This window comes from Gorilla gorilla, chromosome 22 (genome assembly GCF_029281585.2).
Source record: "Gorilla gorilla gorilla isolate KB3781 chromosome 22, NHGRI_mGorGor1-v2.1_pri, whole genome shotgun sequence".
NCBI lineage: Eukaryota > Metazoa > Chordata > Mammalia > Primates > Hominidae > Gorilla > Gorilla gorilla.
In genome coordinates, this window is record NC_073246.2 from 36,650,172 (window position 1) to 36,677,684 (window position 27,513).

Sequence of the window (27,513 nt, forward strand, 5' to 3'; positions counted from 1 at the left end):
GCACTAAATCACAAGAACACCAAGGCCAAACAGGCTTGAAGTCTCCAGGCTCCTCACTGGCAAACTCTACTTCCTGATCCCTTAGTGGGTTGAGGTGCCAACAGCCCCCTGGGGAGGAGGGGGTTGCATTATGGCCGTGGAGAGACTCTGAGCCTTATCAACGGTGCGGGGATGACACCCTTTTCGGAGCACTTTGTGAGGCTTTGTGCCATGCTGGGTGCTTGGCGTCAGAGACAAATAGAGTCAATAACTGTGCAAAAAAAGTTGCCAGACAGTTTATCCCATTGGCACCGAGCCTAGAATTATAATCAGATCTTGACTTCTTCAAAGCCTTCTTGCTTTGGATTTTCCAAATCGAAAATAAATATTGAGGACAATTACCTTTCCTTAGTTCTCTGATGTATGAAGGGGAGTTTTCATCTATTAATTTAAGAACCCTCTCATTTCACTCGGAAGGTATTAGCCCATGGAACTTGTTAACTTAATATCAACACAGTCTGTCTAGGTTTTGACTGAAAAGAGAAAGGGGTTGTTATGCTCTAGGTTAATATTTTCCTCTCTTTAAGAAGTCTTGGGTATGCCAGACACTTCTCGGACAAAAACAGCTGTTTTCTTCCCATTGCTGAACGCATTGTTTGTGCGAGTTCACTTACTTGCTATACTCAGAATATCCTCCAGGAGTCAGCAAATCCCAACCTCTGGACGTGGCTCAGGGCCGCCCTGCCCATTGCTGAGCTGATATGGAATTTGGGCCTGAGAGAGGAAGTGATTATTGGATGACAGGCTGCCTCCTAGGGGGCTTCTCTGGGCTTGCCATGAAAGCACTTCTGGAGGAAAAGCAGAGCTCCGTCAGTCTCTTTTGGAGAGCTGTGAATGTGACCAGACCTATTAATTACTTAACTGAGGTGCTGAACTCTGAAAATGAAAGTGCCAGTGGGGAGTTCTGTCCTTTCCAGCCTGGGGAGCTCTGTCAGGGCTCTCCTGAGCGTCTCTTTCAGCTTATCAAGCTCGCTCGGGGACCGTCTCTGGTAAGTACAGGCAACCCCTCCAGCCAACCCCTCCAGCCAACCCCTCCACCCTGTGGGCCGGGGAAGTGTCTCGTCGTTGAATCCACTTGCAGGCACTTCCTTGATCTCAAGCCACACCACGCTGCCCCCAGAGTCCCAGTGAGTGGCTCAGTCACACTGGTGCGTGCCTCTCACCCGCTCTGACCTCGTCATGGGGTCCCCGAGGTGCTGGTTCATGCAAGGCTCTGTGCCTAACCAAGCTAAACACGGTGGGGCTGGGAGCGGAGGCTCACACCTGTAATCCCAGCACTTTGGGAGGCCAAGGCAGGTGGATCACCTGAGGTCAGGAGTTTGAGACCAGCCTGACCAACATGGTAAAACCCCGACTCTACTGAAAATACAAAAATTAGCCAGGTGTGACGTCATGTGCCTGTAATCCCAGCTACTCAGGAGGCTGAGGCAGGAGAATCGCTTGAACCTGGGAGGCGGATGTTGTGGTGAGCCAAGATCGTGCCACTGTACTCCAGCCTGGGTGACAGAGGGAGACTCCGTCTCAAAAATAAATAAATAAACAAACTGGTACAGTGCCCTAGTGGCTTTGTGGCTCTGGCTGGGGGAGGAGGGTGGGTTGCCTAACTGAGCAGCACCTCCAAGCACGATACCAACACTGCCCAGGGCCTGGCAGAGTCTACAGCTGGTCCTTATCCATGAAACTGGGGGTGAGGGGAAGGGGACTGGCGGGGGGACAAGTCACCTGCACAAGTGGAACAAAGATACAGGAGATAATGACAGCAAATGGAACGTAGAGTTGATGCGTTCATTGACAAAGAATTTCACACCCTTCATTATCTCACTTGAACCCCATGAAGAGCCTGTGAGGTGGCTAGGGATGTGGAAGGAATAGATAGGAGAGGCACAGAACAGGGGAAGGAAGGAGTGGGGCTGGGAGTGAGGACCAGGAGGGCAGAGCTGGCCCCTGGACAGGAAGAAAGCCCAACTGACTCCCTCCCTCCCATCTGCCCTCCTGCCTGCCCTTTTTCCAATAAGATGGAAATGCTGAAGGGGTTAAAAAGGCAGCATTCTAAAAGCTGAGATCCTAAAATTGTGACCTCCCCTGCGATCTTAGCCTTCGTGTCAACAGCATTGCAAATGAACCTTGGTCGGGCACGGTGGTTCAAGCCTGTGATCCCAGCACTTTGGGAGGCCGAGGCCAGTGGATCACCTGAGGTCAGGAGTTCAAGGCCAGCCTGGCCAACATGGTGAAACTCTGTCTCTACTTGAAAAAAAAAATTGCCGGGCATGGTGGTAGACACCTGTAATCCCAGCTACTCGGGAGGCTGAGGCAGGATAATTCCTTGAACCCAGGAGGCAGAGGTTGCAGTGAGCTGAGATTGTGCCACTGCACTCCAGCCTGGGCAACAAGAGCGAAACTCTGTCTCAAAAAAAAAAAAAAGGCAAAAAGAAAATGAACCCCTGGAAAAGCAGGCCTTGACCACTCTGCTGCTCTTATGGAGTTCGTTCTTGGAGATGTCGTGAATAGATCTTCTTTGCATCTAGATGGAAGAGCAACAGGAACATTATTAAGAAACTAAAAATTCTAGATTCATTGGAAAACGCTTTGAGAGAGAAGGGACAGGGAAACCCCTAATTCCACCTCCCTGAAAACAGTGTGTTTTCCTCTCCTACACCAGGGCCATGTGTCTTTCTGTCTACGTGGCCCAGCCACATTTGTAGCCCGTGGCCTGATGGAGCTCTGATGAGTCAGTTTCATGTCTTTTTTTTTTTTTTTTTTTTGAGAGAGAGAGTCTCACTCTGTCACCCAGGCTGGAGTGCAGTGGCATGATCTCGGCTCACTGCAACCTCCGCCTCCTGGGTTCAAGTGATTCTTCTGCCACAGCCCCTTGGGTAGTTGACGTTACAGGCACCCACCACCGCACCCAGATACTTTTCGTATTTTTAGTGGAGACGCTGTTTCACCATGTTGGCCAGTTGGTCTCGAATTCCTGACCTCAAGTGATCTGCCTGCCTCGGCCTCCCTATGTGCTGGGATTATAGGCATAAGCCACTGCACTCTGCTTCATGTCATTTTTAAAGAGCCCACACAACTCCTGTAGCTGGATTACGACAACCTCAACGGCAAGACCTCGACGTGATATTACTCCACGTGAAAGTCTAAAAGGCGCTGAGCGCAGTGCTCTGTCAATGGTGTGTCTTCCAGCCTCGCTTGCTGAGAGAACAGACGTGCCGGGGAAGGAATGGACAAAGCTGGGAAAGGAGTCTAACTTCTTCAAAGCGGTTGGGCACCGGTGAAGCTCTTTTGGTTACAAACCACAGAAATGGATTCTGGTTTATCAGTTTAATCTCGGTGTAACTAAAAGTGGGAAGTACTGGAAGGAGACGCATTTCATGGGCTCAGAGGTGACCTTGGGGCACTGAGTTGGCCCTTCTGTGGCCAGGTGTCCCTCTCTCGGGGACCTGCCTTCCCATGCCCCAGCCTCAACTCTTGGTGTCTGTCTAATCTCAAACTCCCAAGAGACTGGATTGGATTAGATCAGTGTGGTGTAGCAAGAGGCACTGTGTGTGTGTGTGTGTGTGTGTGTGTGTGTGTGTGTGTGTGTGTGTGTGTGGTGTCATTAGGGAGATCTCACAGAACAACCACCCTGTCCAACTGGTCTATCTCATGCCAGACGTTTTCACCCATCGTTCTGTCCAACCCTACATAATCCTGCCAGGGGGCTATCAGTTTTTTGTTTATGTTGAACGCTAAACTCAGCAAGAAAGAACACTGCTTTCTGGGATTTTCTTCATTTAAACCTCTATTGCCTATGAGAACAGTGTATTTTCTTTAAGGGCTACCAGGTTTTCTATTAATAGAAAATTTAAAAAATAGTGAGAAGTACCAAGAACAAAATTAACATCACCCATCATCCACCATTCAGACAGAAAAATGGTCCCCTTTGACTGATGTTCATCCGCTATATAAATCTCTACACACACACATATACACCCATACATACTTTGAAATAAAAATTATAAGGAGCACATTGTTCTGTGACCTTTCTCTTCACGTGCCGTGTTCTCCATTCTGTTAAATATTCACTTCCATCTTTTTTAATGGGTGCTTAATCAACTTTGACTCATACATGTTGCAAAATTTGTTTAATCAGCCCTCCGTAGTCGCTTATTTAGGTGCTTCAAATTTTTTGCTGTTATTAGCACTGAAGTGATAATCATTCTGGAAAAAGTATCTTTATACATCTGTTGGATTCTTTCCCCAGGATAAAATTCTACAAGTGAAAATGCTGGGTGAAAAGATGCCCATTAAAACATTTTTAGATAAGCAGAATCCAATGCTCTTCTGAAACATTGTACCACGTGTCTTCTCCACCCAAGGGAACACTCAGTATCACTTAATTACAAAATATTTTTATAGTTTATAAGAGAAAAATGACATCTCATTACTTTTTTTTTTTTGAGACAAAGTCTCGCTCTGTCACCCAGGCTGGAGTGCAGTGGTGCGATCTTGGCTCACTGCAACCTCTCCTTCCTGGGTTCGAGTGATTCTCCTGCCACAGCCTCCCAAGTAACTGGAATTACAGGCATGTGCCACCATGCCTGGCTAATTTTTGTATTTTTAGTAGAGACGGGGTTTCGCAATGTTGGCCTGGCTCATCTCGAACTCCTGATCTAAGGTGATCCGCCCCCCCTCGGCCTCCCAGAGTGCTAGGATTACAGGCGTGAGCCACTGTGCCTGGCCGACATCTCATTACTATTTAATTTTTTTTTAATTTTACCTTTTGTGAAGATACAACTTACAGAAAATGCACTCATGTTAATTGCACAACTCAATGAATTTTTGTGTATAGAGATGCCCATGTAACCACTACCCAGATCAAGGTACAAAACATTCCCACCACTCCAGAAGGCTCTCTGTGCCCTCTCCCAGCTAATGTCCCCTGATCAAAAGTAATCTCTATTCTAGGCTTTTTCACCTTGGAACAGTCTTGCCTTTTTCTGACCCTCATAAAAGTGGAAATGTACAATATCTGCTGTTTTGTGTCTGGCTTCTTTTGCCCTGTGTGATGTCTGTGAGATTCACCTGTGTTGGTGTGTATTGGTATTTTTCTCATTCTCATCGCTGGGTATACCTCACTGCATGGATAAACCATTCCTCTGTGGAAAGATATTTTGGTTGTCTCAGTGTGGGGCTATTATGCACATTCTTGTAATGTCATTTGGTAGACATGAACACCCACATCCAAGGAATATGTGCCTAGGAGAGGAAGGGTTGAGTCAGATTGTATATTTAGTTTTCGTAGATACTTCCAAATCTTTTGTCTAAGTGGTTGTATCAGTTTACACTCCCACCAGAAGTGCGTGTGAGTTCCAGTTGCTCTACATCCTTGCCAACACATTGTATTGGTAGTCCTTTAAATTTCACATATTCTGTTTGGTTTTGTGTGTGTGTGTTCTTATTTTGTATTTTTATGATTGCAGGTCAGGTTGATCATTTTTGTTCCATGTGCATTGACTATTTGGGTTTCTTCTTTTTTGACTTGCTTGTTTCAGAAGCTTTCTGTCCTTCTTTTGTATTGGGGTGATTGTATTTCTCATTGATTTTAGGAGTTCTTTGTCTATTATTACGATACTTGGTTATGTGTGATGCCAATATATATGTGCTTTTGTCTAGAGAAAACAATGCTGAATGCTCACAAGTACTGAAGCCTTCCTACAGGTGAAGTATTACACTAAGGGTTTTATATAAAATCTCATTGAACCTTATACTTTACGGAAGAAACTAAGACACGGAGGGGGTAAAGAACCTGGCTAACGTCACACTGTTAGTAGTTGCTGGGATGGGATTCTCACCCATAAAGTTGGACACCAGACCTCAAACTTTCAGCCATTATGGTCAATCATCTTGTGAATTTTTGACTGGGCCACTTATTGTCAAGGCTGCTGGCGTGAATTGTGGAGTCTCCTTTTACAATTATTTCTGGAGTGATGATTTCATTCTGTTACGCAGCTGACTTCTGTTTAAAGGAGATGTTTTGTGTGCTCTTTGTGATTTTATTGGAAGAGAACACAGTGTGACCGAGATTTCTGATGCCACTGGGAAACATGCAGCAGAGACCCCTGGGTGGTCACCCACCAGTCCTCAGCTGGGCTCATGGCTGGGCTGTGTCTCCAGTCTTCCCTCACCACCTCCCTGCTGGCCCCCTCAGCCGTCACCAGACTGCGCTGTGTGCTGTCTCCTGCCCGTGGCTCAGGTCTGGGAGGCTTCTGTAGCTCAGCCCTATAAGTCAGAGCTAAATTGTTACTGGAGACAAGGGCCTAGTTAATTCTTTTAGTATTATCCTCCTCCCATGCTTCAGTCACCTATACTCCCACTTTTGAAATATGATCTCTGAACTAATAGTAATAGCTAACACTGCTCTGTTTATTATCAATACTTTACACACAGCATGATATGGTTTGGCTGTGTCCCCATCCACATCTCGTCTTGAATTGTAGCTCTCATAATTCCCTTGTGTTGTGGGATGGACCCAGTGGGAGATAATTGAATCATGGGGGCAATTTCACCCATACCATTCTCATGGTAGTGAATACGTCTCATGAGATCTGATGGCTTTGTAGGGGGAAACCCCTTCCACTGGGCTCTCTTTCTCTTCTCTTGTCTGCCGCCATGTGAGACATGCCTTTCACCTTCCACCATGATTGTGACTTCTTTCTTTTGTAAATTGCCCAGTCTCGGGTATGTCTTTATCAGCAGCGTGAAAATGGACCAATATGTAACACATATAAGTAGGTTATTTAATTGTCAAAACAACCTTAGGAGGGAGAAAGATAAAATATCTTGCCCAAGGCCCCACAGCTAGGGATGGAGCCAGGGTTCAAACCCAGCCAGACTGGCTCCTGACTTTTCACCAGGCTGTGTTTCCCTGAGAGGGAGTGCGAGGCCAGCAGCCCAGGCCCATGTGGTGGCCCTGCAGCCGTGGCTACGGTAGCAAGTTCTCAGGGTTTTCTAAGGCATTGCATCTTTTTTCCTTTTATTGGGAGAAGGGGTTGTGATTGTGTGAGCCTGTTTCCCCTTTTATTCTCATCAGTGTTTCACACTTCACTTGCAATAAGTGAATATTCCCATTGGATGAGTTTCCCAACGCTGCCATAACAAATCACCATTAACTGGGAGGCTTAAAACAATCGAAATGTATTGTCTCACAGTTCTGGAGGCCAGAAGTCCAAAACCAAGGCCTCAGCAGCATTGGTCCCTTTGGCGGCTCTGAGGGAGAATACAGTCCATGTCTGTTTCCCGGCCTCTAGTGGTGGTTGGCAGCCCCCAGTGTTGCTTGGCTTAGTGACCCATCCCTCCAGTCTTTGCCTCCATCTTCACATTGACTTCTCACTGTGTCTCAAATATCCCTCTCCTTTCTCATACAAGGACACCAGTCCCTGGATTTAAGATCCACCCTTAGTCCAGGATGATCTCACACCTAGATCCTTAACTTAATTATGAATGCAAAGACCATAGGTCTAAATAAGGCCACATGCACAGGCATGGAGGGCAGGACTTGTACATAACTCTGGAGGACATGATTCATCCACTGCACCCCTCATCTCTGGATTTACATCCAGAAGCAGGGTACCCACTAGCCAAGGTGCAAACTAGGTGCAAGCTGGCCCACCTGACCCTTCCTCAAGGCACGAAGGACACCTTCGTGTTTCACGCTTTCGGGGACTGAGAAGCAGGAAGCACTCCCTTGCCACCCCCATCCTCCCGCCGCCTTGTTTTCCTTTTCCTTTTCCCTGCGACATCTCCTACCACATCCGGCACTGGATTCTCCTCTGTGCGTTGGTGTTGGTGTGTCAGTTTCTTTATAAACTGCAATCAGTTACTCCTGCCAGATGACCCTTATGAAGAGACAGCAGCAATTTGAGCAAACGCATGTCTAATTTGTTGATATCATTTAGCAAGATGAAATGACTGGAACAAGGAGTATGTTTCTGAATGTACATGCTCTGAATGAAGATCTCTAGATGGTTGGGAATAAGTTACCACACACCTGGAAAAAATAATCTGTGTTTTCTTTTTGCCTGTCATGAATGAATGAAGAGGCTAGAATAAGTCTCCCACATGGTCTCCGTCATCAGATCCAAATCTGGGTTTTTATTCTTTGCAGTTATTCCAAACTCTGAATAAAAATGTCTTCTGTAGGTCAACAAGTATTATATGAACCACAGGTGTTATGCTTATTGGTGCACGGTAGTATGAAATTAAAATAGTTCTCTTTAGAATGCAGTATTTAAAATTGCGCAGTCTTTAAATTAAAAGTTCAAAAATCCAGAAAGAAATTGGGAGGAGACACAGAACAGGGGGAAGTTAGGAAAAATAAAATTTTTGGCAACACACACACACACACACACTCTCTCTCTCTCTCTCTCTCTCTCTCTCTCTCCTGGCACCTGGGAATTGCAGGGGCTGACACCTGGAGCTGAGAGGCGGGCTGCCGAACTCCCCGGCAATGGTTGAATCCTTGTCTCTGATTCTACAGACACTGCGGGGCTTACCTTCTTTGCAGGGAGGCTGGTGGCCCCTCGTCCTGTTCCTGCTGTCACCACCCACATGTAAGGCCCCCGCCACGGTCCCACCACTCTTCTAATTGCCTCCTCCTTGGGCCACTTCCTGCCCAACCCTCTCCCCTGAAACCAATCTTCCAAATCACTTCTAGATTCGTCTTAAAACATCCATGTCAAGACGTCACTCCTCAAAACCTCTGAAAAACCTGCTATAGTAAAGAATCAGTATGACCCACCACATACACAAGTATGTGCAAATATACATGCTTACATACATACATGTAGATATATATGTATATGTGTACACACACAAAAACACAAGAAAGATTCATGGAAGAATTCTTGTTCACTACTCCTATGTGACATTCCTTCTGCTGTTTCCTGTTCCACTCCGCGCCATTCGATTCGATTCCACTTGATTGGAATTCATGCTGCAGGTGCCCCACTACCTTCATCTCAAAACCCCTGAATGGGTTGTACCCACACTTTGACTCAGGCAAAGCTGGAAATCTGAAGCCTGGTTCTCAAAGTTCCCACCAATGTGCCCCACCCCCTACTGCTGCCCCTACCATCTCTCCAGCTTCTTTTGGAGGTCGCGCTGCCCAACTCTCAGTGGTGCCTAAAGCCCAGGGCCCTTTTCTGGCTATACCTTGTTTGAGTCCTTTCTGACCTCACCCTGCTTGTCCTTCTGGGTCAGTTCAATCCCTGCCTCCTTCCTGAAGAGTCCTTGACCGAGATTCCCCTTTCTTTTTTTCTGCCTCACATATCAAGTATCTGATTAGGAGGCTGGGCTCTGCTTTCAAAATGCTTAATTCATGAACAACCCACACACCTAGGTTTGTTTCCAGGTTCAGATCTTCAGGGGTATGCGTGGCCTGGAGAGGGCCTTCATCCACACACGCTTAAAGCTTCAGCAAGTTCCTGATGCCCAGAACAACCAATCCTTCCCTCCCTGTGGCCCCCACCCTCGGGATAATGGGAATGTTTTCGTAGCAAGTTGGAACGAGAAATCAATTTTCCTGCTGAGGTAACCAGCACTACATAGGTAGGTGGACCTGAAAAGGTGCTTTGAGAGCCGTGCTTTAAACACGTTTGATGATGTCGGCTTTTACGAGCTAGCCAAGCAACCTGCCCCTCTTGGAGGCATTTTTATGGGGCAAGGTATTACATTGTGTACAAGTACTAAGCCACTGGTCTACAAACAACTTTTGGGATGCTGTCTGTCCTCTGGTTGAACGCCTCCTGTGCTGCCTGTCTCGCCACCTCTCCACATGGGTGTGTCTTATCTCCACAACTCCATGGTTTCCCACTTGCTGCAGGGCTCAGCGCGGCGCCTTATGCCGGCGATACCTCCCTAACCAGGCTGGTGACGTCTTGTCCTCCCCATCTCTGGCTGCCTAGTGTCCTCGGCTCTGTCTTCATCGTGGTTTGTCCTGGAGTCAATGGGTCCCTGCCTGTTGCTTGGAAACCCTTAGGAATACTTACCAGGAAAGGGAGAAGAAGGAAAGTGATGAGGAAAGGGAAATAGACAAGAGAAAAAAGGAAGAAGGATAGGAAAGGGGAAGAGAAAATGGGAACTAGATAAGGATAAAGGAAGAGAAATGAAGAGAGAAGAAATGAAGAAAGACACGAAAAGGAGGAGAAAAAAGAAGAACAAAAAGGGAGAAAGATGAGTATAGGAAAAATAAAAAGAGGAGAAAACAGGAGGGAAAAAGGAAAATAAAGGGGGAAAAACCCACATTTCTACTACTCTGACAAGAAGCTATTTCCCAGTAGAAAAGGGCGGGGAAGCCATACCAGGTGAAGGTGCGGGAGTGAGAACTCAGTTTCTGGATTCCCAGCCTGGACAAAAAGGGACCGAGGAGAGAGGCTGGGAAGGCATATCTGGGGGGCAGGAAGCTGCACCCAGTGAACAGAGCCCACAGCTGCAGGGAGCACTCGGCTGGGGTCCCCGTTTATAGGCCTGAGCTGAGCATCTCCCTCTGAGAGCTGTAGTAAGTTGTTGGTGGTCAGCAGGGCTGCGAATGTAAGGCAATTTTAGTCACTTAGCTATATTTGTTGCTTTCCCAAATCCAAAAGAGCCTTGATCTTTTTCCTTAGAGCTGGAGCCTCCAGAACTACAAGTCTTTGACTCTGAGACAGGATAGAACTGACGTTTCTGACTCTGGCTGTGTGTTAGTACCACACAAAGGTCCCAGAAATCCTGATGGCCAGACCACAGCCCAGACCATGTAAATCAGAATCTTTGGGGGTGCCACCAGGCATTTGTATCTTGTGAAACTCTTCAGGGTATTGTGTGCAGCCAAAGTCAAGGTCTGATTCTTTAGTGGTACATAGAGAGCAGATCCTAGGACCCTATTGGGACATCCGGGGGCCCTGCCTTTTATAGGTTGCATGGTGGGAAGCAGAGATGGGGAAAACAAATCGTGTGGGTTGATTTGAAGCCTAATGAAAAAGAAATACTGATTTGGGTCTTATATGGTGTACCAAGTATTAGTTAAGACTGTTAAAATGTTTGTGATAAAATAAAGACACGTTTGGGGAGCATTTCTAACAAGAGCCCTACTCATGTCAACACTTGTAGGCTGGGTATAATCCCAGCACTTTGGGAGGCAGAGATAAGATGAGGATCGCTTGAGCCCAGGTATTCAAGAGCAGCCTTGAAAACATAGCAAGACCCCCTGTCTTTACAAAAAATAAAAATTAGCCAGGTGTGGTAGTGCCTATAGTCCCAGCTACTCAGGAGGCTGAGGCTGAAGGATTGCTTGATCCCAGGAGTTCAAGGCTACAGTGAGCCATGATCGTGCCCCTGCATTCCAGACTGGGTGACAGAATGAGACCCTGTCTCTAAAAAACCACTTGTGGATCCATGATTGTCTTCAGCCTTCATCCTGCTGCTTCCCATAAGCTGTGGGCAGTTCCCAACACTGCACAAGGATTTGGTGTCGATGGAACCAAGGATAATTCTGTCAACAGGCAGCACCCACGAAGGGAGAAGTCCCAACGAGGTTCAAAGCTGGATTGGCACCTACCAAGTGACTCAATAGCATGATGCCTCCACTGCCTTCCTGTCCTCCTGGGTTCAGGGGTCATACTATGTCCTGGCTTCTCTGTTCTGTGTGGTTATTGGGAGATAAAATGATGAAAGTAGTTTTCCAGAGAATGATGCTATGAGCACACAGGTGTCTGTTGAATTAATGAATGAACAAATGTGTGAATGTAACTTGTGTTAGCATTACCCTACACTGTCCTCTCTGCCCAGAGATGACAACAGCAAAATAATTCAGTCCACAGGCTGTTCTTTTTTTTAGTGTAATTGTCAAAAAAAGTCCAGCTAAAAAAATTCTATTTTGCTTGTATAAATAAACAGAAACCTTATACCCCTGAGCCAACTGGAAAATTTTCTCAGTAAAAATTTGTAGGGACAGAGAGTTTTTAAATTTATAAAGGAATTTAATAATTTTTCCAAAATTACTGACAATAAATTTCAAATGTCTCACCACAAAAAAATGATGAGTAAGTGAGGTGGTAGATATGTTAATTCTCTTGATTTAATCATTCCTCATTGTATACATATATCAAAACATCACACTAGACTCCATAAATATATATTATTTTTGTCAATTACAAGTAATAATTAGAAAGAATGATAATTTCTTATGTACCCACCTGTGATATAACTATAAAGTCATTAATTTGGATTCTATTAATTTGGCATTTGCAGTAACTTATGCCTGTCCAACCAATTCTTCTCGGAAAAAAATGTTCACAGTAATTCTTTCCCTGATGGAGAGAATACTGAGTCCAAAGTTTAGAAGCTTAGGGTTCAATCCCAGACAATTAATTAGCTACATGAGGTTGGAAAAGTCACAGCCTCTGTGAATCTCTTATGTAAAACTCCAGTTTGTGAAGAGCATAAAGTTAATAAAAGGACTCCGTGAACTGTGAAGTGCTTTGTAATGTATTTAGAGTCTTTCATATAACCTAAATCAAATCGTTTATTAGCAGCTTTCTTCACCCCAAGATACATGCGACTCCCTCACTTGGTTTCAACTTCTGGGCCGAGCAATTGTTCATGAATATGCTTATCATCAGATTGTACGAAATACAGCACCTTTCTTTATCACATAAACCCTTAAAGCTAGAAAGCCCCAGGGACAATGTTTTTTTTTTTTTTTTTTTTTTGAGAGGGAGTCTCACTCTGTCACCCAGGCTGTAGTGCACTGGCGCAATCTCGGCTCACTGCAAGCTCCGCCTCCCGGGTTCACGCCATTCTCCTGCCTCAGCCTCCCAAGTAGCTGGGACTACAGCTGCCCGCCACCACGCCCAGCTAATTTTTTGTATTTTAGTAGAGACTGGGTTTCACCATGTTAGCCAGGATGGTCTCGATCTCCTGACCTCGTGATCCGCCTGCCTTGGCCTCCCAAAGTGCTGGGATTACAGGCGTGAGCCAGCGCGCCCGGCCAGGGACAGTGTTTTTAAAAATGTGTCTAATTATCAAAATTACCAAGAAGATATACACACTCACAGGTCTGTGTGTGTATGTCTAGGTGTGTATATATGCAGGTATGCATGTACATATCTATATGTGTATATATGTGTATGTATGTAAAGATATACAACATGGATATATAATATATACAATACACATATATTATACATGAGCATATTGCACATATTATACATGAGTATATAATATATACAATACACATGTATATTATACATGACGATAATGTATACATTATAGATATACATTATTACATTGTGCATATATTATGCATGAGTATATATGTATATATGCATGCATATATAATTATGTATATTATATGTTTATGTGTATGTGTGTATATCTATGTATCCCTACCTCCTGATTCACTAGATTGTGGATGGGGCTCAGGAATCTGGGTCTTTAAAGTTCCACATGTGATTCTGATTACCAGCAGTTTAGGGGACCACACTCCTCACTTTTTACTCCTGAAGAAACAGGCTCAGAGAGCTAGTGGCATGGCTAGGGTCAGCAGCTGGTTAGAGGAGAAGCTGGAAATGGAGCCCAGCCCTCCTGATCCTGGCTCAGAGCAGGTTATCATAAACCATGCTGCCCATTGTCCACACTAACCTACTCAGAACTGAGCTCTAAAATTCCTGTTTGGCAGCTAGTTAGCTAGTCAGACTAGATTCCTCTATCATTGTCCCACGTAACCCATTAAGGGATCAGGCAGAGCAACTGCTGCCTGCAGAGGGCCGTGAGTCCTGCCAAGGTGGCCTCCGGAGCCCTGATGCATCACCTGTAGGCAGCATCCAAGTGCCCAGACCTCTGGGGCCTGCTCCGGGCTTCCTGGAGGCAGATGGGCATCATCGTAGCAGGTGTCTTTCTCCTTGGTGTATGAGCTTTCCGCGGAGGTGTTATGTCTAAATCAGATTCCAACATTCAAGAGCCTGTCTTTGGGAAGGCAATGGAAGGTCTTAAGCAGAGGAATAATAACCAAATATACCTGACCCCGGTTGTCTGGTCCATCCTCAAGTGGGAAGCCAAAATGGAGGCAGGGAGATCTGGGGTGGGGGGCGAGGGGGCTGTCTCAATGTCCTGGCAATACCCTGCTTCAATATCCTCTGTCAAGGGCAAGGGTCTTCTTACGGCAGCCTGTGGGCCCAATCTGGCCGGCTGCTGGGTTTTGTCTGGCCCATTAAGTAGGAATGGTGAACACTCTCGACTGATTTGATGAGGGAGAGAGTACTACCTCTGAGCCCCAATGAAGTGAGATTTTATCCCCTCTAAAAAAAGAATTCATTTTTTTCTCATTAGTTGAACTGTATTTTTTTAATATCCTTGATTTTTAATAATATTGTCATATTTTAATTTTAATTAATAAAAAAGTATGGAAATGTGCTTTCACTCTTTTTATGGAAGTAACTGCTGCAGGGCATCGTGGCTCATGCCTGTAATCCCAGCACTCTTGGAGGCCGAGGCAGGTGGATCACTTAATATCAGGAGTTCAAGACCAGCCTGGCCAACATGGTGAAACCCTGTCTCTACTAAAAATACAAAAATTAGCTGGGTGTGATGGTAGGCACCTGTAATCTCAGCTACTCGGGAGGCTGAGGCAGGAGAATCACTCGAACCCGGGCAAGGAAGATTGCAGTGAGCTGAGATTGCACCATTGCACTCCAGCCTAGGTGACAGAGTGTGGCTCTGTCTCAAAAAAAAAAAAAAAAAAAAAAGAAGTAACTGCATAGTAGGTTTGATTTTGCCTCTTGGCCTGCAACACCTGAAGTATGCACTATCTGGCTCTTTACCAAAAAGGGCTACTGAGCCCTCCCTGGTCTAGGTGTTGGTGGAGAAAATGGATGGGTTCAGATGTATTTTGGAGTGAGAGCCAGTAGGACTTTAATTTTAATGCTGGCAGAACATAGGCCATGCTGCAGGGTGGGACAGAGTCACTTGATCCCTAAGACAAGTCTAAGACTATGAGGGGCCATGGTCCACCACCGTCATAGCAGGTGTCTTTCTTCTTGGTGTATGAGCTTTCCAAGGAAGTGTTATGTCTAAATCAGATTCCAACATTCAAGGGCCCAACTGTATATGCGAAGGCAATGGAAGGTCTTATGCAGAGGAATAACTACCAAATATACCTGACCCAGGTTGTCCAGCGCCAGGTGGAGGATGGACCACCTGGGAACCAGAATGGTGGTGATGAGGCCCCCAACATGGCCTAGAGCAGCCCTCCCCATGGTCCCCTCTGGGTTGAGTCTCGGGCTCCTCCCATGCCCCAGCTGAGCCCATAGGTCTCCTGTGTACCAGCAGCCTGTTGACCAGAATAAGCAGTGCCTGGCACAGGCCCTGGAGGCCTCATGGTATAGCCCATAAACAACGCCGTATTTATTGACGGATGACTATCATTGTCAAGTTTCCAGCCACCACCCCACCTTCCATAGGACCAGCAGGCTGGCTCCTGGCTGGCACCAAGAGTGAGCGGCTTGGGCATTTAATCAGGTTCAGGTAACAGGTAAGGACTGGTTCCCCAGCTAGGGAAAAACACAGTGAATATTTTGGATTGAGCCATGTGTGCCGCATCTTGCTGGAGCTTGCAGGCCCCTTGGAGGCTCTCAGACGGCTCTTAATTAATTGCTGGAGCCAAGTGGGGCAATCTTGTGAGCGCTGTTGCTTTTGCTAATCTGATCCAGCCATGCTCAGGGGAGGGTGAGGAGCTGGCCTTGGATGTAGGGGATGAATGGGGTGGGCTGGGATATGGGAGGAGCTCAGTGGCCCGGCCAAGATGCTTGGGACAGAGCTTGGAATAGCCAACCCGTTTGTCAAGCAAATGGACAGGCCCTTTCTTCCAGGCAGAGAAAGACCTTGCTTCAGCTCCCTGGCTTGGGGAGGAGAGACCCAGATTCGAATCCTAGCTCTACCACTAACTAACTCTGGGACCATGGGGCAATTAGCTGCTTTAAGCTTCACTGTCTCATCTGTAAAATGCATGTAGTGATACTACCTCGAAGGATTGTGGTGGGAATCAAATGAGATGAGGGTAGTGCCATGCACCATAATCCCTGCAAGGCCACTGGGTCCCTGTAAGGCCACTGATCAGTGGGACATGCCAACACTAGAGGCAGTGCTAACCCTAGGAGGCAGGGACAGCAGAAGAGATCTCAGGTGGGCCCATGTCCCTAAGGGCAGAACGAGCCCTGGGCACCAGGGACATCATGCAGTGAAGATGCTGGAGGTGAGAATGGGGTTGCAAGTGCCAGGGACCATCTCCTTAACTCCTCTGCACTCATGCATGCAGCTCCTGCAAGGCTTGGCAGAGCTCGGGCTGAAGAGGAAAGGCTCCTGCCTACCCAGCCATAGGTCCCCAGTGGATGCAAAGGGACCTTTTCCTTGGTCCTGGTCCTCAGTGGAACCCGTTTTGTTTCGATTGTCCCTGACCTGGCCTGTGCTCTCGCTGCACCATCCTGTGGAACACAGACACCTGGAGAGTCAGAGCTGGCTGGATCTTTGGAAGGGCACAGTCACAGCTGCACCTGCCACTCCTTCCCATCCCAGGCTCGATACTTCAGTAATCCTTGCTGCCTGAGCTTCCCTCATGGGTCCCAGGTCACACCTTCTTTCCTCCTATTCTGTTTGCTGAGATACTTTCTCTTCAAATCCTTCTCCTATAGAGAGGTTTCCATGAGCCGTGGGATGGGACGGGTGTGGCCCTCTTCTGGGATCCAGAGCTCCATGGAGAGCCCTCTGACTTGGTTCCTGACTCCTTCTGCAGACCTTGTCTCCACCTTGCTTCCCTCCTCCATCAGTCCTCTAGGCCTTGAGGACAGGCACTGAGTCTTACTGCAGTGTTGAGGCTCCAAGATGGCAGTCATTTCCCAATAAATATTTGCTAACCTCAGCTGATTTCTTTACTTTATGATGTAAGAATTGAAGCTACAAGAGGGTCTGTGACCTGCCTAAAGTCATATGCAAATTAACCAGATCTTGGCTCCAGTAGTCTACTTTGACTCGAGTGCTGTTTCCCTTAAATCATGCAGCTTGTCAGGTCAGGTCAAGCATAGCCTGGATCTCACCACATTCTTATGGGATTGAAGGATGTAATATTAACGACTCAGTAGGCTTGGAATCAGCCAATCAGCAAGTGCTCCTTGAACCCCTTGATATGGAAGGTACAGGTAGAGAAGGTAGTAATTTTTCACAAGTCTCAAACTCAGCTATGTAGAAATATAGATTTGGTTTTCTTCCCTTATTTTTAATAGATTATACAATCATATTACATAAAAGCAAAACCAATACAAAAAAGCTACAACTTTTTACGTCTTATTTATATTTTCTTAGATTTTATGAATCTTTGAAAAATATAACCAAAGTGAATATATGTTCTTAATTTTCCCTTTTTGCATAAAGCCTATTGCATACACCATTTTGCACCTTGCTTTCTTTGTTTCCTTTCCATACTTTTATGTAGAGAGCTTCTTTACTGTTTTATAGCTGTAGAATATTCCATTACTGATTTAACCTGCCTCCTATTGGCAGACAATTGGTCGTTTTCAATCTTTCCTTATTATAAACAAAACTGCAGTGAACAACCACAGCCAATAGGAAGGCTGATAGGAAAAATTTCCAGAAAAGCAATCACTAAGGTAGAGGGCAAATGCTTTTGTAAGTTTTATAGATGTTTTCAAATTTCCCTCCACAAGGCTGTGATAATTTAGGCCTGCATTGGCCCTGGTGAGAGTGAGCCTACCAGCCACAGCCCCACCAGCCACAGCCCCACCAGCAGTGTCAACTCAATTTCCATTCAGAGTCTTCCTTCCACCTAGTGGTAGAAACATTCTTAATGAATTTAGGGTAAATGCATTCATATACACTGGATTTTTCTTGGATGCTTTAGGACTGAGCTCAGTGAGTTCAGGAGTTTCTGTCTTTCCTTTCTTCCCAGAAAAGCAGCTGCCTAAACCACAGCATCTGGTGTCAACATTCTCTGGCCTCTTTGGCTTTGGCCAAGATGCCTGTGGTCCCAACATGGCCACTTCCAGGCAGTCAGCACGTGGCTGTCTGTGTTTTACTCTTCTCCTTCCTTCTCCTCCTCCTTCTTTTCCTTCATCTTTTGGATCACAGGTACACAGAATTGGATTAATCATAAACTTTGGGTCATGCCAAACTCTCACCATGGCCCACTTCTATTTAGTTAATTATTTATAATAATGATTAAAATAATTAGTTATGTTATGAGATGCCTGTTGTTAAAGATGAACAAAGCCAGATACTAGCTAAAGTGGCAAGGACAGATTTTAATCAGGAATAACTATTGCAATGGGGAGAAGGGTTCAATGTGACTTGAACTTGGATTTGTACAGAGGTAACTGCACATTTTAAAGGGAGAATGAGGGAGCAGGCAGGGGCAAGCAGGGGCTCAGCAGAATCAGGAAAGTGAAAAATTACACAGAGTTCACCAGCAAAAATGTGACTAGGCCAGCTGTGTCTGCTGGCTGACAATTATCAAAGTTAGGATTCTCTCCTCCCACGGAGACTGGGAGGCAGAAGCCCTGTCCTCAGGTGTTGGCTGGAACAAACAGTAGATTTTTTTGCTAGCCTTGAGTTTTCTCATGTAGGCACTTTGAGGAGGGTAGGGCCATCCTAGGGATGTGGCGTTGGGCTGTTAGAAAAGACATCAGCGTTTGCTCAAGTCTTTATTCCAAGGCTGAGGTCTAGTGGAGAGGAGGGCCCTGAGAAGGCTGGCTAAAGTTCCGTCAGAGAGAGAGTCTTTGTCGTGGTGACCCTACTGAGGTCTCCAGTCATCAGCCCCCACCTCTGTTTCCTTCCTATCCTGACCATGAGGCCCCAGGCACACCCCTCTCAGGGACAGAGGACAAGTTCTGGTGCTCTCTGAGGCTTTCTGGTACTATCTTGGCCATCTCTTCATAGCCCTGCTGCCTTTTCTACCCAACTGCTTTTGGGGGTGGGAGGGAGGGGAGCAATTCTTTGAGGGCCCAGGCTGGGGAAGGGGTGATAGGAATTGGTGTGCTGGCAAATGTCTAACAATTGGCTCAGATAGCAAGGGGAGAGCTGTGCAGAAAGGCCTGAATCTATAGCACTTGCTGATTTCAGGGACATGAAAACTCCCATTAAGGTCAATTTCAGGCTACCAGCCTCAAGCAGTTCACAAAATTCCTGAAAATTTAACAATTGGCTGCCAGCATGGGCCAGCTCCAAGCTTACTTGTGGGGAAAACTTGTCTAGTCTCTAGGGAAAGGGTCATGGTCATCTAGTTCTTGTGTGTGCTCTTTTCTACCCAGTGTCCTTGACCAGGGCTTGATATTCTTTGGGAGTTCAAAAACCTCCTCTTGCAAATTAAAAACCTTGACCCTGATGTGACACCCAGAGGCCTGACTTGGAACACCAAAGGCATAACTTTGACTCTGATCTCTCTCTCTCTCTCTCTCTTTTTTTCTTTTAGAGACAGGGTCTTGCCGTGTTGCCTAGGCTGGAGTGCAGTGCTGTGATCATAGCTCAAGTGATCCTCCCAACTCAGTCTTCTGAGTCCTGGCTAAAAATAAAATATAAATAAATAAATAAATACATTAAAAATAAAATTAGCCAGACACATGCCACCACACCTGGCTAATTTCAGTTTTAATTTTTTTTTTGTAGAGATGGAGGTCTCTGTATGTTGCCCAGGCTGATCTCGAACTTTTGGCCTCAAGTGATCCTCCTGTCTCAGCCTTCCAAAGCATTGGGATTACAGGAGTGAGCCACTGCACCTGGCCCTGATCTCTGTATTCTTTGTAGCCCCTCTCAGTAGTTAGCGTATACCACTGTAGCAATAAGGGAAGAGAGTTGTGGGGAGAATAAGGAAGTGTAGGGAAGAGAGTGCCTCCACTCGAAAAGAAATTTTAATCTGCTTTGCTTCTGTTGTTTATGGGTGGCATATCACTGATGCCCCATAAAGATTTGTAGAATTAATATGTATCTAAAAATCTTATCTTGCTACTCAAAGAAGTAGAAGCCATAGCTCTTGCCCTCATGGAGCTTACAGTTGGTATATGATATAGAATGAATGATGTAATAAAAGGCAAGTGCCAAATTATGGCCCAGACAGTGAGTCTTGGTGATTGTCTGAAGGATGGAGAGGCTGCCATGGGCCAGCAGCGCTTTGTGGAGAAGATGGGATTTGTACTAAGCCTTGAAGGTTGCTGCTTCTGGAATAAGCTCAAGGACAACTAATTGAAAACACATCATTCAGCTTTGACAGCATGTCATGGGTGTCTCACAGAAAGCCAGCATAATTCTTCCTGCTTGGTCAAGACACATATGTACAGTGTCACCAAGAAGCAAGCTTAATGGGTGATCTCCTAAGACATTAGCTCCCCCAAGCGATTTATGGCCCAAGTTTGAGAACAGCCACATCGAATCATCAATCAGTGAGTAGTAATGTGAGACCTGCAAGGTGTGTGAGGCTAACAGTCCCTATTCTCTAAGAGCTACCAGTCTGATCAGGAAGATCCTGACAGGCTCAGTGGACATATACATGAGCAACCCCAGAGAAATTCAGCTCGTCTGTTGTCTATCTCTGCATGGATCAGAGACTTAGGGAAAGAAAATACGTGGGGAGATTATGATGCAGACCTCCCAAAATGCCCCGCATGGACATCCTAGCATCATATGGCCAGAACTCAGTCCACCACCTTCCGCCTCACAGATGCTCGAACTTTTGTGTTCTTCATCTCAGGACCTGATGACACCATCTACCTGCAAGTTGGAAATTTAGCAGTAGCCCTAGCTCACTGCATGGAATGTAATAGGCACTCAGTCCATATTTCTTTTCACTCACTTATTCATTTACTCATTCATTAATGTATTCAATAAACAAAGAACCTACTCTGTAGGGAGGTGGTATAGAATATGGGCCAAGAACATGCGTTCTGGAGAGAGATTACTTCAGATGGAGTCATGGCTCTGCCACTTACTAGCTGTGCAATTATGAACAAGCAACTTTTCTAAGGCTTGGCTGCTCTATTTGTAATATGAAAATAATAATATATCTCTTGGCCAGGTGTGATTTCTCACATCCTCAATCACTGCATTTTGGGAGGCTGAGGTAGGCAGGTCTCTTGAGCCCAGGAGTTTGAGACCAGCTTGGGCAACATAGTGAGACCCTGTCTCTAAAAAGAATATATATATACACATATATACCCATACATATTGGTGACTGTCTGAAGGATGGAGAGGCTGCCATGTATGGGTATATATGTGTATATATGTGTGTCTATATATAGACATATATTGTTTTATATGTCTATAAATATTTTAAAGAGGTTATTTCAAAGATCGTTTAAATAAGATAATCCATGCCAAGTGCTTCATAAAGAGCCAAGCACAGGGTTAGCACTTAATAGGCTTGTCCTTTATGAGGATTGCTAGCAGCCACCATTACTGTTACTGCTGTTGTCACTTAGCAGGAGTATGGCTAAATGCAGCCCTGCTCTTGCACCAGAGAAGTTCTGTTGTCTCTTTTCTGGGGGTGCATGTCACCCTTACCAAAAATGTGTGTGGCCCCTTTAATAAAATCATCTACTGGAAGTAGAAGCCACCAGGTAGACTTGAGTCTTGGGGAAACACAAAACAAAACTGAGTCCCTCTAAATCTCCCTTATAGATCCATGCATGGAGGGCCTCTATCTGGATCCTTCTCAATGCAGGGGATGGAGTCTCAATTCCTTACCTCAAATGCCCCTGTGACCCTGGGCTGCCCCAGTCCATGGCTGGGTTGACTTCAGTGGCTTTTGTGCCCCAGCCTCATTCCCAACAGCAGGATGCCAAAATATGATCCTAGATGCACTCTGGAAACATTTACCACTTGCCAAAGGGAAAAGACGGATTCTGGCCTGTGTCTGACTAATTAATGACCTTGAATGAGCCAGTTCACCCATAGGTGCCTCTGCTGCATTAGATAAATTCAAGTGCCCCTCTATGCCTTATTCTATGATTATTCGAAGAGCTTTTGGGTTGACCTCCATGGGGCAGATGACTCACCTCCTAAATGAAGTTAGTGGCTGGGAGGAAGGGGTAAAACCGCCATAATTGAGCACAAGTTACTTTCGGGCACTCCGCTGGGCATTTTTTTCCTCCATGTCATCTGATTTACCCCTCATAATAACCCTATGAGAGGTATGTTATTAGTCCCATTTTGTGCATTGGGAAAGTGAGGTTTAGAACAATGAAGTACCACATCCAAATTCATGGCAAGGTGTGGATTTTTTTTTTTTTTTTCCCACATTTGGTCTTACTGCAGTCTGCGTTCTATCCATCACTCTATGTTGGATAATCTGGCTCTAAAAATCAATGGGGGAAAATGGAGTCTATATAGCCATGTTCATGAATTTAACTGAAGTAGTTTAAATGAACTTTGCTAAATTGGAGTCCAAGGCAAATATATGGTCAATAGTTCAATAATTCTGGGTTTTTTAAATTTTTGGATGACTTGGTATTATGATAGTAGCTATGTAATCTTGAAACAAATCACTGCACTTACTAGTATTTCCATTTCCTCATACGTACAATGGAAACATGTCCACCCTATGCTACCTCTGATGATTAAAGTGAAGAGTGAACAAGTAATGTACAAATGCACTTTTTGGATTGTAAATGCTATGCAACTTTGATTTAGTATATAACTTGGATTGTTAGATCTGGAATATCTAAACAACTACTTTTAGTTCCAATGTGTAAATCCATTTATAGAGGTTTTTGCATGAAAATATACAGAGAGACAGAAAAATACATAAATCATAACTAATGATGTAGCTTGATGGATTATTCCAAAATGAACACACTCCTGAGAACCTAACACCCATATGAGGGATCGAGCATTATCCAGACCCTAGAAGTTCTCTTAAGCCTCCTTATAATCACTACCTGCTGCATCCTTTGTAGAGGTGATCACTATCCTGACCTCTACAACATAGATTAGTTTTGCCTATTTCTGAACTTTATATAAACAGAATCATACAGTATGTATTATTTTATGTTTTGCTTCTTAAACACGGAAGGTAACAGTTGTGTTTTAAAAAAGAATGTTTGTGAGATAGCCGGGTGCTGTGGCTCACGCCTGTAATCCCAGCACTTTGGGTGGCTAAGTTGGGCAGATCTCTTGAGGTCAGGAGTTCGAGACCAGTCTGGCCAACACGGCAAAACCCCATCTCTACTAAAAATATGAAACTTAGCCAGGCGTAGTGGTGCACACCCGTAGTTCCAGCTACTCGGTAGGCTGAGGCAGGAGAATTGCTTGAACCCAGGAAGTGGAGGTTCCAGTGAGCCGAGATGGCACCACATACACACAAAAAGAATGCTTCTGAGATAGATCTTGCTGTTGCAGCAGTTTATTCTTAATAATTTTATTAACTTTAATTTTATTAATTTTATTAATAAATTTATTAATTTTGTTAATAAGTTTATTAATTTTATTAATTTTATTAATAAATTTATTAATTTTGTTAATAAGTTTATTAATTTTATTAATAAATTTATTAATTTTGTTGATAAGTTTAATTTTATTAATAAATTTATTAATTTTGTTGATAAGTTTATTAATTTTATTAATAAATTTATTAATTTTGTTAATAAGTTTATTAATTTTCAGGACTATGTAGTATCTTATTGCATAAATACACCACGATTTATGCTAGTCTATTATATTAATTGATTATTAAATGGCAAACCACTTTGAATTTCTGGAACAAACTCAACTTGGTCTGATATATTATTGTTTTGTAGATTGCAGAGTTCAGCTTGATAATACTCCGTTTAGGCTTTTTGCTGATGTGCTTATGGGAGAGATTGTTCTGTACTTTTTCCCTTCTTTTTTTGCTATGTTTGTTTTAGGTTTTGGTATCAATGTTATTTTGACTTCATAAAATGAAAGGAAATGTTATTTCTTCTAAACTCTGAAGAAATTTATGTAAAATTGGTGTTATTAATTCCTTAAGTGTTTGAGCGAATTCAGCAAAGAAATATCAGGGCTTGAAGTTTTCTTTATGGGGAGGTTTTAAATCATGGAACTAATTATTTTAATAATTAGTTATTAAATTATTATTTAATCTATTTAGAGAGTTTTTATTCTTTTGTCAGTTTGATATGTTGTGTTTTTCTGTGAATTTGTTCATTTTATCTAAATTTTCAATTAATTGGCATAGGGTTGCTTATAATATCTTACATCTATTTAATGTCTGTAGTGAAGTCTCCCTTTCTTTGGTCATGACATTGATGGTTTTTTTCCTTCTTTTTTTCATAATCAGTTTTGCCTAAAGCTTATGAGTTTCACACATTTTCCAAAGAACTCATCTTGGCCAATTAAAATGATCTTCATTGCATTTGTTTTCCATTTCATTATTTCTGCTCTTATCTGTATCATTTTCTTTTATCTACTTTCTTTTTCTTTTTTTTTTTTTCAGACAGAGTCTCACTCTGTGGCCCAGGCTGGAGTGCAGTGGCACAATCTCGGCTCACTGCAACCTCTGCCTCCCAAGTTCAAGCTATTCTCATGCCTCAGCCTCCAGAGTAGCTGGGATTATAAGCACATGCCACCACGCCTGGCTAATTTTTGTATTTTTAGTAGAGACAGGGTTTCAACCTGTTGGTTAGGCTGGTCTTGAACTCCTGACCTCAAATGATCCACACGCCTCGGCCTCCCAAGGTGCTGGGATAGCAGGCGTGAGCCACTGCACCCGGCCCTTTTATCTACTTTCTTTGAGCTACAAATTTCCCTCCAGGCACTGCTTTAGCCACATTTTACAGTTTTGATGTATTTTCTAATTTATATTTATCAATATATAGCATATATAATTTATATTTATTGACTTATATATCTCTATATAAACCTGTAATATATAATTTATATTACATATATTTATATCTAATATATGTATTTCTATAAAGATTTCTGCATAAACCCATGATTTATTTATAAGTGTAGTGCCTAATTTCAAAATGTTTGGAAATGTTCTAATTCCCTTTTAGTTATTGATTTCCAACCCAACCCCACTGAGGTTAGAGAACATACCCAATATGACTTTAATCTTTTGAAATTTGTTGGGACTTGCTTTGTAAACCCGCATAGGGTCAATTTGTGGTAAATGTTCCATGCCATTTACTCTACAGTTGTTAGATATAGTGCTGTATAGGAACGTTCCTTAAATGTTCCATGCCTTTTACTCTACAGTTGCTGTATAGGTATCAATTAGGTTAAGTTTATTATTTGCATATTAAAATACTCCATCTCCTTACTGTGATTGTGGATCTTTTATTTATTTTTCCTTATTGTTCTGATAAATTTGTTTTCTATATTTTGGGTCTGTGTTGTTAATGGCATATCAGTTTAGGATTATTATATTTTCTGTGTACATTCACCCTTTTATAACAAAATGTCATTATCATTATAAAATGTCCCTCTGTATCCAGTTATGCATCTTGCCCTCAGGACTATTTTAGTATTGATATGGCTACACACACTTTCTTTTGGTTAGTGTTTGCATGGGGTATATCTACTTCCATCCTTTTATTTTAAATCTTTATCATATTTAAGATTTGAGAAAGATCTTGAGAAAGGCAGTGTGTATTAGCTATGAACTCGTTTGTAACCAGTTACCCCAAAGCTTAACACCTAAAAACAACAAAACATTCAATATTCCACAGATTGTGGGAGTAAGGAATTCAGAAACAGCTAAGCGAGGTGGCTCTAATCCAGAGCCTCTCATGAGCTTGCCATCAAAGTGTCAGCCAGTGCCGCGGTCATATGAAGGCTTTACTGGGGTTGAATTCCAGTAATGCTCGCTTAACCATGGTTTTGCTTTCTGAGGTTTCAGTCACCCACAGTCAACTATAGGCTGAAAATATTAAATGGAAAATTGCAGAAATCAACAATTCATAAGCCTTAAATTATTTATTCAAAGTAATTATTTATTCCGTTACTCTGTTAAATGTATACTCATATTTAAGTTGTGCTTATTAGCAGCATATTTTTTATCCTGTCTCCTAGTCTTTGTCATTGTACCAAAACATTTAATCTTTGTATTTAATATAGTTTCTGAGATATGTGGTTTGAAATCTACCCTTTTGTCTTTGATTTTCTATTTGTTTCATTTTCTGTAATTCTTTTTCTCTCATTTTATTGCAGTATTAAACCATGTCCACAGATTCTCTGATAAGAAGTGGAGCTTAATCTCTTTTTCCTTGAGTGTGGCCTAGACTTAGGGAGTCATTTCTATCAAATAGAATAAGGCAGAAATGACAGTCAGTGATTTTTAAAGACTAGATTAAAAAAGGCATGTACCTGCTTTATAAATTTTATAATTAATTTATACATTAATTGAGACTAACAATAATTAATAATAAAATAGAACTATTATAACAATATACTGTAATAAAAGTTATGTAAATGTGGTTCTCTCAAAATATCTTATTGTACTATAGATCTTAGCAACCTTGGCATATGATTTTTTGCTTTCCTTAGTAAGCTGAGAACTTTCACCTTTTCACTTAAAGAAAGCACTTTCTGGCCTCTTTTTGGCTTATCTGAGTTGCCAGCAGCACTACTTTTGTGCTTTGGTGCCATTATTAAGTAAAATAAGGGTGACTGGGACACAAGCACTGTGATACCGCAACAGATAACCTGGTAACTGAGGTGACTACTAAGTGATGAAAGGAAGGGTATACAGCACGGATACACTGAACAAAGGGATGATTCACGTCCCAGTTGGCGTGAGATTTCATCACCCAACTCAGAACGGTGTGCAATCTAAGGCTTATGAGTTGTTTATTTCTGCAATTTTACATTTAATGTTTTCAGACCATAGTTAACCGTGGGTGACTGAAATCTCAGAAAGCAAAACCATGGTTAATGGGTGGGGGTCGGGGGGCAGTTACTGTATTTCAACCCCAGGCAAGACTTCATGTGACTGAAGCCCTGGCTAACACCTCGACAGCAAGCTCATGAAAGACTCTGAGAGCCATCTAGCTTAGCTTTTTCCTAAATTCCTTACTCCTAGAATCTGTGAAACATTCAATGTTTTGTTGTTTTAAGTGTTAAGTTTTGGGACAACTTGTTACAAATCAGTAGACAGCTAATACATATTTATTGCCTTATTTGGAATAATTTTTTATTCCTTTGCTAAATGTTTGTTGATTATACCTTCTTTTAGTGGTTACTCTAAATTACAACATGCATCTTTGACATTAAAATCTAATGTAAATTAATACCTTTTAAATCACTCATGGACAAGGCAAAGTCCATAGGATACTTTGTTTTTTCCTGCCTGTAGGGTTACTTTTATCACATATTTTAATTCTCTGTCTATTTTTAAGCCTCGCAAGATATTTTGAGTGTTTCATACTGTTGTATTTTACCATCTCCATTGCTCCTCATTCCTTCTTGCAGTGTACG

The 27,513-nt window shown here is 43.4% G+C and overlaps 1 long non-coding RNA gene across 2 annotated transcripts in view; it reads left to right on the plus strand.

The window, feature by feature from the left end:
• The first annotated feature begins 814 nt into the window (after positions 1–814).
• The window catches only part of LOC109024461 (uncharacterized), a 39,166-nt gene continuing 12,467 nt past the window's right edge, over positions 815–27,513 (plus strand). The window contains exon 1 of one of the 2 annotated variants that reach the window (XR_002003958.4): positions 815–1,028. This is a non-coding gene — a long non-coding RNA (uncharacterized lncRNA). Of the gene's footprint in view, positions 1,029–17,110; positions 17,259–27,513 lie in introns of those variants that run through there. The other variant, XR_008674852.2, reaches the window with a different exon arrangement.